Here is a 14,487-nt window from a genome sequence, read left to right as displayed (position 1 = left end):
AGCAGATTAGAAAAAGTCAGTAAGTTATGCTACACTTCTCCACTTGGAGGTTCAGAAAAAATTTCCTGTGAAAAGACAATCATCGAAATGCTAGATTTTTATAGAATAAAGACACTGGTGTTAATGTATGTAAAATTGAATTAAGTGCTAGATTTTTTATAGAATATAAACACTGGTGTTAAACTATGTAGAATGAGTTCAAAGTCGCATTCAAAAGAAAATGAACTGTACATGAAAAAATGTGAATATAACTTAGTAATCAGATTATTGGAATATTGCAAAGCTATAAGGTAATGGAAATGGAAAGCCTCTCAAGCTTATAAGATCTGGAACCAGAAATGAATAAATTGTCAAACTACCTACAATCATGATTTTGAGTACAATGCAAATGAGTGTAAGTCAAGTCAAGAGCTAAAATTCTTCACTTGAATTGATTTCAAATATAGAACGTTTGATTTCTTGAAAGAAGAAGGAAAATAGGTGTTGCTTCTATGAATTTTATTTTGAAAGACTAATTAAAACATTAAAAGAAACAGTTTGAATTTCTGAAGTGAGACTCAACAATGAGGAATGATGTTATGTAAACAATGAAGAATGAACTGTGATTAATGAAGCCAATAGCACAGCTGACTCATATATGGCCGAATTAAAGATTTCAAAATAAGCGATTGCTCGAATGAATATTTGCATCAATTCAACTTCTTCGAAAGTGATTGAAGAGGTAACTGCAGGCAAGCATGGACATTGGAATACAATATAATTGATTAATCGATGAATTAAATAGAAATTTGATATTATTCTGGGGATTTTTCAGTAAATTAACATTAAGTTTCTAAAGCTGACCCTGAAACAGAACAGAAATTGGTAATTTTTCATAATATGTGACTAACAATTGTATCCCACAATATTGTATTGCACAATTGTATCTCAACTATTTTTGAAGATATCAATCAAATTTTTTTTAAATTGAAGAGGAAGAAAAAAATAGGTGTCGGTAATATAAATTTTATTCTAAAATACTAATTTAAACTTTAAAACAACAATTAGGTTCTGGTCAATTTATGTCAGGCTCAAGTCATTTACATTTATAGTAATTAAGATGATTGAATAGAAGAATTGAACATTGAGATAGGATTCAAGAGTTAAGATGAAGAGATTTTTCAAAAGTAGAGACTCTTAGAGTATGGAAAGAACTATAATGTTAAGAACTAGGAGTTGAAGAAGTGGCAAACAATGTACAAACCTTTACTTTTGATCACATTTTCTTATGACAATGATAAATTTTAATTGAATCAACTAAATTTGAACTACCGCCTATACAGAGTAGCCAACATAAAATATTGCACAGAAATGAAGACACTGATTCAATTTATTACCAACAACATTTATTATACATGAATATGATATGATTATTACAAACATTTGCATTATAATCTAAATTATTATCCATTGTACATTTCTACACTACAACATTCAAAAAGATCAGACATTGAATTTGAAACACAAAGTGTCGGTTGCACAACAGCCAGTTAAATTTTAACCGTGATCAATTCTACGAGAACCAATCAGAGAAGCCGTCTTATCAAAAAGGCCTTCTCTGATTGGTTCTCGTGAAATTAATCACGGTTGAAATTTAACCGGCTGTTGTGCAACCGGGACAAAGACAGACACATTCATAAGGCGCTGTTCACCTTTTCTAGTATTTTCTATTCTGTATCGTATTTGATTCAACAATATAAAGTGTTCAATAAAGATCATTGAAATAATTCTTCTGAGAGTTCTTATTCTTTCAAAAATACACAACAGAACTCTTGAATCAAGTCAAATAATTACTAAGCTGAACAAGTATGACCAAAGCTTACTGAGCCTGGGCCAAGACCAAATCTCTCCTAAACTAAGCTTTTTCTAATCTGAGATTTTCCCAACCTAAGCTTTTCCTAAAATATGCTTCACCTAACTTGAGTTTTTCCTAACCTAAAGCTTTTCTTAACCTAAGCTTTCACTAACCAAAGCTTTCCCTAACTAAAGCTTTTCCTAACATAAGCTTTACCTAACCTTAGCTTCTCCTAACCTTAGCTTCTTCTAACCTAAGCTTTCCCTAACACTTGACTTTTTCCTGACCTAAGCTTATCCTAACCTAAGCTTCTCCTAACCTTTGCTTCTCCTAACCTAAGTTTCTCCTAACTCAAAGCTTTCCCTAACCTAAGCTTTCACTAACCAAAGCTTTCCCTAACCCAAGCTTTTCCTAACCTAAGCTTTACCTAATGTTAGCTTCTCCTAACCTAAGTTTTACCTAACCCAAGCTTTATCTAACCTTAACTTTTCCCAAACAAAGCTTTTCCCAACCTAAGCTTTTCCTAACCGGAGCTTTTTCCCAACATAAGCTTTTCCTAACCTTAGCTTCTCCTAACCTAAGTTCCTCCTAACTCAAAGGTTTTCCTCAACTAAGCCTTCACTAACCAAAGCTTTCCCCAACCTAAGCTTTTACAAACCAAAGCTTTCCCTAACTAAAGCTTTTCCTAACCTAAGCTTCCTCTAACCCAATCTTTTCCTAACCCAACAGTTTCCTGAACTAAGTTTCTCCTAACCCAAGCTTCTCCTAACCTAAGTTTCTCCTAACTCAAAGCTTTTCCTAACCTAAGCTCTCACTAACCAAAGCTTTCCCTAATCAAAGCTTTTCCTAACCTAAGTTTCTCCTAACTCAAAGCTTTTCCTAACCTAAGCTTTCACTAACCAAAGCTTTCCCTAATCAAAGCTTTTCCTAACCTAGAGCTTTTCCTAACCTGAGCTTTCACTAACCAACACTTTTCCTAACCTAAGCTTTACTTAACCTTAGATTCTCCTAACCTAAGCTTCTCCTAACCTAATCTTCCCCCAATTTTAACTTATCCTAACCAAAGCTTTTCCCAACTCATGCTTTTCCCAACCTAAGCTTTTCCTAACCTAAGCTTTTCCTAACCTTAGCTTCACCCAACCTAAGTTTCTCCTAACTCAAAGCTTTTCCTCACCTAAGCTTTCACTAACCAAAGCTTTTCCTAACCTAAGCTTTACTCAACCTTAGATTCTCCCAAACTTAGCTTCTCCTAACCTAAGCTTTCCTAACCAAAGCTTTTCCCAACCTAAGCTTATTCCTCACCCAAGCTTTTACAAACCAAAGCTTTCCCTAACTAAAGCTTTTCCTAACCTAAGCTTCCTCTAACCCAATCTTTCCCTAACCCAACAGTTTCCTGAACTAAGTTTCTCCTAACCCAAGCTTCTCCTAACCTAAGTTTCTCCTAACTCAAAGCTTTTCCTAACCTAAGCTTTCACTAACCAAAGCTTTCCCTAATCAAAGCTTTTCCTAACCTAGAGCTTTTCCTAACCTGAGCTTTCACTAACCAAAGCTTTTCCTAACCTAAGCTTTACTTAACCTTAGATTCTCCTAACCTAAGCTTCTCCTAACCTAATCTTCCCCCAATTTTAACTTTTCCTAACCAAAGCTTTTCCTAACTCATGCTTTTCCCAACCTAAGCTTTTCCTACCCTAAGCTTTTCCTAACCTTAGCTTCACCTAACCTAAGTTTCTCCTAACTCAAAGCTTTTCCTCACCTAAGCTTTCACTAACCAAAGCTTTTCCTAACCTAAGCTTTACTCAACCTTAGATTCTCCCAAACTTAGCTTCTCCTAACCTAAGCTTTCCTAACCAAAGCTTTTCCCAACCTAAGCTTATTCCTCTCCCAAGCTTTTCTCAACCTAAGCTTTTCCTAACCAAAGCTTTTCCTAACTTTAGCTTCTCCTAACCTGAGCTTTTCCTAACATAGGCTTTCCCTAACCTTAGATTTTCCCAACCTTAGCTTTTCCTAACCAATTTTTCCCCAAACTAAGCTTTCCCCAACTTGTGCTTTTTTTAACCTAAGCATTTCCTAATCGAAGCTTTCCCCAACCAAAGCTTTTCCTAACCTAAGTTTCTCCTAACCTAAGCTTTTCCCAACCTAAGATTTTCTCAACCTTAGTGTTTCTAAGCTAAGACTTCCTAACCAAATCCTTTCTATGCAAAATCTTTCCAACCCAACCTCCTCTAACCAAAACTCTCCTAACCTAACCTTTTTCAACCCAAACCTTTGTAACCTGAGTTTTTTATTATCCCCAACCTAACAAAGCCTAACTCAAACTAACAAATGCAGTCCAGCCCAACCATTGAGCTCCCCTCTAACCAAGCATCTTCCAACCTAATATAACAAAGCCTTACCAGATAAAGACTGAGCAACCCTCAGACTTGCTCAGTCTTCATCACTTAAGGTTTGATAGTCACATCAAACTTTGTTAGGTAGGGTTTCATCAATATCGTTAGATACAGGAAAAAATGTGGTCAGCAGTAATGGTTAGCTCCATTTAAAAATATTCTCAACATTTTTCAGGCAAACAACCGGCACATTTTTGATATTTTCCAGATTTCCTATCAACTTCATCAATAGCATTAAATACAGGAGAAAATGTGGTCAGCATTAATGGTTAGCCTCTTTGATGGGATTAGAATATTTTTTTCAAATTGATACATTTGAGTTCTAATTAAAATGATTTTTTCCCAAAATTGGAATTTTTTTGAAAAAATTGAAGATAGTGAAAATTATAACTGGAACCGTTTTTATCATAAGTTAGCCTGTGGTACTTTTCTGTAAGTTGTATAATTCTGAATGATTGAATAAATAAATAAAATTTAATTATTAATACCTAAATGAGACTTCACAAATTTAGTTACTTCACCCATTAGGGTTACCAATTTTTTCAAAAAAAAACTATTCCAATTATGGGAAAAAATGTAGATCAAATTATAATTTAAATATATCAAATTGAAGTTTGTAAAACAATAACAATAAAAAAACAATAAAATAAATATTGAACTCTTGAATCATTAATCGAACAAGTTGAAATCGGAATCTTCCTTATCGAGCAATTTCAAAAACCGATGACAACTCTATTTAGCATGCTTCAAATTTGTGACCTTTAGAGAATATAGCAGCAACTCCATAACTCTACAACTCTATGGTGCTAGTAAAACATGATAGGATTATAGGTTGGACAAAATTCAAAATTTGCTGTTAATATTAATAACATTAAATTTCATTGATTAGAATTGATATTCAGTTACCAACACATATTTTTTCTTCTTCTTTCATTAAAAAAATTGAGTCCCATAATATCTTTAATAATAGTTGATACAAATCATTATAATTTAGAATCGTCCTTTCTTCAGAATAAGGTTAGTTTTGAAACAGCTATTTCTAATATTAAAATTAAATCAAATGGTATAAAAATATGCTAGCGCGCTTTATTTTGTCTTCCTCTTTTATTTAAAAAAAATTTGAGTCGATATCTTCAATAATAACTGAGATAGCAGGGGGAGCACACCGGCTAGAGCTTAGCCGAGGTCGCTCAAGGGCTAGACTTTTGCCGATAATAGTAGGTAGGCAACCCTAACCTGATTGGAAATTTCACCTTGCTCGTTTTTAAAATTATAGTTGTTTTTATCATTCAGTTTTCTTCAGTTTATCTTATAACAACAGGAGAAATCTTGTAACATTTCTACCTATTTAGATATAGCAAAACATTGCTTACGAGTGTAAAACTAAATTCTAGTTACCGTAACAAAAAACTTACCAAATATGTATTTGCAAAGAAATGTTCAAAAAACATCATTCTTATCTGATGATGGTTTGAAGGCGCAAAACATGTTACATCATCACATGTTTTTGTTTATTTGTGTCAGACATAACCTCAATATTTTTAGATTTTCTTCTGTGTATTAGTAGTGAGGAGTACAAATGAATCGCCTCAAATTGATGGTCGGCCATTTAAGGGACAACATGAAGTGGATCGATATAATGCAGCATAACTGCATTTGAATGCTGCAGTATAACTGAATTTGGTAGGCTATTATTTTCTTGTTATAGGACCTTATAAATTATGGCTCTGTAGGCTTCTTACAAGAGGTAGTTTTTTTTATCTAGCAAACACTAACTTACGGTAAATTTTAGCTCCAAATATTTCCAATAATTCCCACGACAGCTACTATTGCCCTTTTGCACTATAACTGTATAACTGGCACTATATAGTGTGGTCCACGTTATAATGGCAGTGAATAAAGATAGAAGAATAGCGATGCCGATTCTCTGCATTTTAATTATATTTCTACACTGTCAAAATCATAATTGTCATCGTTGTGGACCTAGAAAAGGATAGTACCACCGTCTTTGTTGAATGATAGACAAGGATAGCGAAACCAAAGTTGATCAAATACTGTCATTATAACGAGGACCTCACTATAATATGCTATAGTGTGGTCCACGTTATAATGGTAGTGAATAAAGATAGAAGAATAGCGATGCCGATTCTCTGCATTTTAATTATATTTCTACACTGTCAAAATCATAATTGTCATCGTTGTGGACCTAGACAAGGATAGTACCACCGGCTTTGTCGAATGATAGACAAGGATAGCAAAACCGAAGTTGATCAAATACTGTCATTATAACGTGGACCGCACTTTATAATGTACAAGCCACTTGCGTTATTGCACAGGTGGTTGATGAGACGGCAGCATGGGATTAGTTGGTGGGCCATTATGGGTAACAAGCGGGAGATTTCAAATTTGAGTGGGTTATTGATAAGGAAAGGTGTAGATTACGAACACAGAATGGTAATTTGTAATCAAACGCCTATCTAACCAATGCTTTTTACATGATGTAAATACTAGACACGTCACGTGACCTTGGGAAGTTCCAATCCTGGTCTTCTGATTGGCTCGTGGCAGTAAATGAGATCAATTGATCCGGATCATTAAAAGTGATCCGAACCTACCATCAATACTAAGTGAGGTCCACGTTATAATTGCAGTGAAGAAAGACGTTGCCAAGTCTCTCTATTTTGCCACTGACTGTACACAGCGGCTACTCAATTCATCCCATTAAATTTAATCCAATAATAATGATCATTTCCTTGATAAAATAATCAATTAAATGTCAAATTGATCAAAAAAATATTTTTTTTCATAATTTGATTCGAAAATTTGCTTTCATGACTGAGATCAGATTTTTATTTTTATACAAACCTGAAATGGCGGCTAATTTGAAAAGCTGTTATACAAAAATCTGAATTTCAAAACAACAGAAATTGAGTTATTTGGTAGGTATTCTATTCCAATTTCATTCAAAAATGATTGAAAAATAGGAATCCTATTCAAAAATAAGTAATTTTAGTTTATTAATTCTGAAATAACTTTTCAATATTATTTATACCGGTATGAGTAGATAACCCTCTTACCTATACGGGTAGGCTAACTTAAGCATGGATGAAGTCTAGGATGGTTAGTTATCAATATTTTTAAAATGTTATTTCAGGTATTTTAATTTGTGTTTCTCATGAGGTAATTTATAAAAATTATCTCATTGTTTCAAAAATACATTTTAAATCAATTATACGACTTGTATACTCAAGTATTTTGATAGAATGAAGAAAAAAAATGGCGGCTGAGAATATGGTCTGTTCAGTTTTGTACAGTCACTGTCAAAAGTAAATATAAAATATTCTGGCAAATAGACAACATTGCAAAGCGAGAGAGAGATAGTGCTCTCTGTTTTGTTGTATGATAGAGAAGGACAGCAACAGTATTGTCAATCGTACACTGCCATTATAATGTGGACCTCACTACTCACTATATTACAATGCGGCGCTTCCTAACAAGATGGCGGATTCTTGCTACAGCCAAGTTTCCATACTGTATGTATACTGTGCAACGAGCTAAAATATAGTAAACTATAGAGTGGCTGAGTGGCCGCTATTCCTGTTATTCCTAATATTAGGAATTGAACATGGGCAGTCATGACAGAGAGTGGCAAGAAGTGGATGAAAATTTGAATGGCCCTATTGATATAATGGGAACTTGCATAAAAGACGAGGTGCAATCGATTATATTTAATAAATACTACATTGAATTTTTATTGAGCATTTTAAATATATGTATTACAGTTCTTATGCATCCATAAAATTAACTGTTTGAAATGCTTTACTTGAAGCCTTAAACGGTGTACACACGTACGTTTGCCTCGGGTGAGCATATGGGCTTGCATTCGCACGTGTGGACACTGTTCGCTGAGGCATGTGGGCGAACCGGAACCCTGTCGGTATTTTGGCGTGCTCAAAGGCGCCTCGGGCGAGCATTGAATGTACGTGTGGACGCGATTTTGCCATACGGGTGAGGCAAAACATAAACATTGAAGGCGTCATAACCTAATTCCATTGGAATTATTGATTTATATTATTTGTGTTATATTATTGATTATATGTTAATATATATATTATATATGTTATATTGTAATTATATGTTAATATTATTGATTTATATTATTTATGTCATTCATTAACCTAATTCCATTGGAATTGTAAATTGTAGGATTTTTGTAATTTTGTAGGATAAGTGGATTGTCAAATATTTAAATAGAAACATGCATGGAGTATATAATTCGTATCATGATTAACAAATTTAGAACTGCATAATTTAAGTGAAAAAAGCTTCTCTACAGGGTTCCTACAAGAAAGTATAGCTCAAATATTGTTTTACTGTGGCTATCAAATCATCTTGTGTTTGTTTCATGTTATCAATCAGAGTTGTTAATTAAAATTGTAATCTTCAATATGATATTATATGTTTTAGATAGCTAGGCTATCTATAGAGAGATTTATTCAAACTTTGAACTAGTATTCCCTTGAAGGTAATCTTTTGGAGAATCTTGTTTTGTCATGTGTATGAGCAGAGTTAGTTTAAAATGGGCAGCAATTTAGTATTTGATTCAATTTATGGCTAATTTCCTTAAAGAAGACTGTCAATTTTGTGAGACAGTGTTATGTGCTTTGATTAGGTTATCAAAACTTCTGGAATTATTGTAGAATTTTTCTTTTTTTGAGATTTAGAATAGATATTGGACACCAACAAATGAATCGCCTAATGCCAAGAATCTCAAAGTTAAAGCCAATCGTTCTTGTGGAGTTATTGCTTTCCTCATGATGATATCATTTTTTGTTTAGATAACTAGTTGAATTAGATTCAGTATATTAACAAGATAATGTTTTGACAACCTACGAAAGTTTAAATTATCAATATTATGTCATGTAGCAATTTATTTCCTTACTTCAACCTACAATCGTTCAACCCACCAACATCGTTTGTCAAGTTTTATTTTTGATTTTATTATATAAGTCACTGAAATAAAATGATACTGCTGCAATTTGTGATAACTATCTTCAATGATGGAATGACGCCATTGTTGTCATGTTGTGGAAAATCTACAACGGTGTACACACGTACGTTTGCCTCGGGTGAGCATACGTGTATGGGCTTGCATTCGCACGTGTGGACACTGTTCGCTGAGGCATGTGGGCGAACCGGAACCCTGTCGGTATTTTGGCGTGCTCAAAGGCGCCTCGGGCGAGCATTGAATGTACGTGTGGACGCGATTTTGCCATACGGGTGAGGCAAAACGTTAACATTGAAGGCGTCATAACCTAATTACAATGAATTAGGTTAATGAATGACAAATCAAATTGTGATCCAATAACTAATTGTAAATTGTAGGATTTTTGTAATTTTGTAGGATATGTGGATTGTCAAATATTTAAATAGAAACATGCATGGAGTATATAATTCGTATCATGATTAACAAATTTGGAACTGCATAATTTAAGGGAAAAAAGCTTCTCTACAGGGTTCCTACAAGAAAGTATAGCTCCAATATTATTTTACTGTGGCTATCAAATCATCTTGTGTTTGTTTCATGTTATCAATCACAGTTGTTAATTAAAATTGTAATCTTCAATATGATATTATACGTTTTATATAGCTAGGCTATCTATAGAGAGATTTATTCAAACTTTGAACTAGTATTCCCTTCAAGGTAAATCTTGAAGCTAATCTTTTGGAGAATCTTGTTTTGTCATGTGTATGAGCAGAATTAGTTTAAAATGGGCAGCAATTTAGTATTTGATTCAATTTATGGCTAATTTCCTTAAAGAAGACTGTCAATTTTGTGAGACAGTGTTAAGTGCTTTGATTAGGTCATCAAAACTTCTGGAATTATTGTAGAATTTTTCTTTTTTTGAGATTCTGAATAGATATTGGAAACCAACAAATGAATCGCCTAATGTCAAGAATCTCAAAGTTAGAGCCAATCGTTCTTGTGGAGTTATTGCTTCCCTCATGATGATATCATTTTTTGTTTAGATAACTAGTTGAATTAGATTCAGTATATTAACAACATAATGTTTTGACAACCTAAGAAAGATTGAATTGTCAATATTATGTCATGTAGCAATTTATTTCCTTACTTCAACCTACAATCGTTCAACCCACCAACATCGTTTGTCAAGTTTTAATTTTTATTTTATTATATAAGTCATTGAAATAAAATGATACTGCTGCAATTTGTGATAACTATCTTCAATGATGGAATGACGCCATTGTTGTCATGTTGTGGAAAATCTACATCTACCATGTCTTCGTGTCGTCTGCAAATCAGATAGCTTTTTGAATGCTGAGGCATACGTGGATCGCGTCCAAAAGGCCGTACAGTGAATGTTGAGGCATATGTACATACGATTGTTTGCGCGAATCTGTACGGACGTGTGTACAAGGCTTACATCTACCATGTCTTCGTGTCGTCTGCAAATCAGATAGCTTTTTGAATGCTGAGGCATACGTGGATCGCGTCCACAAGGACGTACAGTGAATGTTGAGGCATATGTACATACGATTGTTCGCGCGAATCTGTACGGACGTGTGTACAAGGCTTAGTGAAATTAATGTAGCCCAAGTTACAGTGTTAATACTGCTTAGCCGTACAAGTGCTCTACTAAGTTGAAATGCCATACCATAACTGCAAAATTATGATTTTAGAGATTGGATTATTTTTTATGTTATTTTGAGTAAGGAATTCGAAAAAATAGTTTATGGAGACGTTTCTTTGATACCGGCTTACGGTACTTATTTACATAACTCTAAGTTCAAAAGAAGAGGGCAAAGTCTAATAGTAAAAAAAAACAAATTTAAGGCCGGTATTAGACGGTAATATTTTCTGTCATATGCAGATCACATCATGAAATAGTTGTACAAAATCATATTTTTTCATGTTATAGAAGTATTACCGTCTAATACCGGCCTAACATCAAACATAACCGGCCTAAGAAGACTATATAATATAACCTGATGTCTATAATTCATTCCAGTCAAGCTTGCAATACCATCATCATCATAAATATCATAATGATGATATTTAGTCTTAGAAATTAATTTAACTCACAAAAACACACGTATATTCTTACAGTAGCATACTGGCAATAGAGGCTCTTCTTGCCTCTCTCTGTCATTGCTGCCCTTAGTTCGCCGTGTAACACATTGAGAGCGCTGAATGCACAACAGTAGCCACTCCATGGTTTACTATATTTTAGCTCGTTGATACTGCGATGGCAGGGCAGGAACGCAAGTGGCAGGAAGCTCTCCGATTTGCTGATTATCAGCTAGTTCCGGAACGTCAACCCAATCACGGTATATTGAAGAAGATTTCTTCTTCTAACTACCGTGAACCCAATCAGCTGATAAGCAGTCAATCGGAAAACTTCCTGCCCTGACAACTTGTTCACCGCTAATGCAAAAATTCCTGGAAAATTAGGCTATAGGTGGCTTGGCTCTAATTATTAATAATATAAAATTGTGGTATGTTTCTCGGTAGGTCACGGTTGCATGAACAGAAGCATACCTTCAATGTGCCATGTACCTTACGGTTTTAATTTGGACGTATCTCACAGCGTAATCGCTCTGTCTATTCTGCGATGATATTGAAACTATAGTGAGGTCCACGTTATAATGGCAGTGTAGGATTGACAATACTGTTGCTGTCCTTTTCTATCATACAACAAAACAGATAGCGCTATCTCTCTCTAGCTTTGCAATGTTGTCTGTTTTCCAGAATATTTTATTTCCACTTTTGACAGTGACTGTACAAAAGTGGACAAACAATCTCAGCCGCCATTTTTTTCTTCATCCTATCAAAATACTCTAGTACACAAGTCGTATAATTGATTTAAAATGTATTTTTGAAACAATGGAATAATTTTTAGACATTACCGTACGAGAAACTCAAATAAAAATACCTGAAATGACATTTTAAAAGTTGATAACTAACATCCTAGACTTCATCCATGCTTCAGTTTGCCTACACTTATAGGTATAGGTATTTGCCTACAATTACTCGTACCGGTATAAATAATATTGAATGGTTATTTCAGAATTATTCCCATTGAATTTACTCATTTTCAATAGGATTTCTATTTTTCTATTATTTTTAGAAGATATTAGAATAGAATACCGACCAAATAGCTTAATTTCTGTTGTTTTGAAATTCAGATTGGTTTATCACAGCTTTTTAAATTAGCCGCCATTTCAGGTTTGAATAAAAATAAAATCTGATCTCAGTTATAGAAGCAAATTTTTGAATCAAATTATGAAAAAAATATATTCTTGATTAATTTGACATCAAATTGATTATTTTATCAAGGATTATTATTGGATCAAATTTAATGGAATGAATTGAGTAACAGCTGTGTACACTCAGTGGCAAAATGGAGAGACTTGGCACAAAACCTACTATTACTACTATAGTGAGGTCCACGTTATAATGACAGTATTTGATAAACTTTGATGTTGCTATCCTTGTCTATCATTCGACAAAGCAGTTAGTACTATCCTTTTCTAGCTCCGCAACGATGCCAAAACTGTTTTTGACAATGTATTAATATATTTAATCAAGGCAGACAAATGGCAATGCTGTTCTCATATCTTTATCCACTGACATTATAACGTGGACCTTACTATAGTAAAAGTAGGTATTGCTTGACAACGTTTTTCTCCTATCTTTTTTTACTGCCATTATAACGTGGACCTCACTATAGCTACTGTATAGGCCTATGTCATAGAATCTCTTTTGCTAGTTTTGCTACAAAAATAATAAAAAAATCATACGGTATATTCCCACAAGACGATTGAAGAAGTTTTCTCATGCTGTGGAAAATTATCATTTACAAAATAAGGTAGGTAGTCTACTCTATGAACAATGTACCTACTTTAATGTGATACAATAATAAGCCTTGCCAAATTAGGCTACTAATTACTACAAGTAGTTAACTATAATATAAACAAAATATAATTAACCAAAGTCTAAATCTTGAAGATCTACCCCTGTCCATGGTAAAACAATGTATTTGTTATACCACGGTACAGTACAGTAGGCCTAAAAAACATAGGGTACCGATTAATTGAATGTGCGGATAATATGTGAGTACAGAATAATACTTTCAATTTATTGAGTTGATACGAATATTCTAAATTAAACTTGCTCATCAGTTGAAAAAACATTTAATTTTTTTCATTCTTGATCACAAGTGAAAAGTTCTATTGAGCAATAGAAAAATGTGATACCTCAAATGGATTCAAAAAACAAAAGATAGTCTTCACAGTATCTTCAACTTGCTTTCTTTGACTAACTTCACAATGCTTCTTTCAGGATAAATTGATACTATCTATAAAATACTACTACTCTATTGAATCCAAAGTTTTAATAGCCTATTGGAATTTTGAAAATTGACACTAATTTTATAGGATCACTAGCAGGGCATCCGTGATTTGCTACGGGAATTAAAATATAAAATTATTTGTGAGGAACATTTATAATCTAAATCCTACCAAAATTGTTATAATCGTTTTTGAGATTAGGTCACAACTTGGCATGAAAATTATTAAGTCAAATCATTCAAATAATTAATTGATGTGTTGGAAGTGCTCTGTAGAAGAGTAGTCTAATTGCAGCAAATTTTGTAGGATATGGGGCGGGGCTTAAGAGTCGCCCTTGACTTTATTCATTGGCAATTAATATTTCCCATTGACAGTTATCAAATTAGCAGTGATCATGTTATTTTTGCTTTGGCAATTGAAGATTAAATTCCAAATAAGGTTGATTCGGAATTTGATGACTCTGGTATCCATGGATCTCTTGCTTATTCTGTAATTTTTGGCATAGCCTGTCGCTTACTTCTCGTGTTTCACTTATCCAAAAGTGTTAAAGCAGCCAATCCACTGATTCTTTCTTCCATGGGGGTCCATTCATACATGAGAGTCCATTAATAATAGTATAGCATTTATTGCGGCTGATTTCACATGTCCTAAACTCTACAATCATAAATATTGAAGTGGGATCATTTTAATGTGAATTTGCATAAATCTGAATAGAGTTTATTCAATTGCTTTGATTATTGACTACCATTAGGCCTATATGATTTATTTCTTTGATCTTAGCTTGGAACCAAAAGCTTAGGGATGAAAATTTGGTTGTAAACTAACATGTAGCTCAATTCAATCTCTATCTAAATTGACAACTTTAGAATTTACTTGTGATCTATCAATATCAAA

At 33.7% G+C, this 14,487-nt stretch overlaps 1 protein-coding gene and 1 long non-coding RNA gene across 2 annotated transcripts in view; one reads left to right on the top strand and one right to left on the bottom strand.

Annotated features, from left to right (window-relative positions):
* Positions 1 to 14,487, bottom strand: part of LOC111050664 (calcium/calmodulin-dependent 3',5'-cyclic nucleotide phosphodiesterase 1) — a 753,503-nt gene that overhangs the window by 63,015 nt on the left and 676,001 nt on the right. The window lies entirely within an intron of this gene.
* LOC120350463 overlaps positions 12,981 to 14,487 on the top strand; it is a 29,721-nt gene continuing 28,214 nt past the window's right edge. Inside the window, exon 1 of the long non-coding RNA XR_005570793.1 lies at positions 12,981 to 13,112. This is a non-coding gene — a long non-coding RNA (uncharacterized LOC120350463). The remainder of the gene's footprint in view (positions 13,113 to 14,487) is intronic.

Source organism: Nilaparvata lugens, chromosome 3 (genome assembly GCF_014356525.2).
Source record: "Nilaparvata lugens isolate BPH chromosome 3, ASM1435652v1, whole genome shotgun sequence".
NCBI lineage: Eukaryota > Metazoa > Arthropoda > Insecta > Hemiptera > Delphacidae > Nilaparvata > Nilaparvata lugens.
The sequence above is the reverse complement of the archived record's forward strand: the minus strand, read 5'-3'. Positions and strand labels throughout refer to the sequence as shown.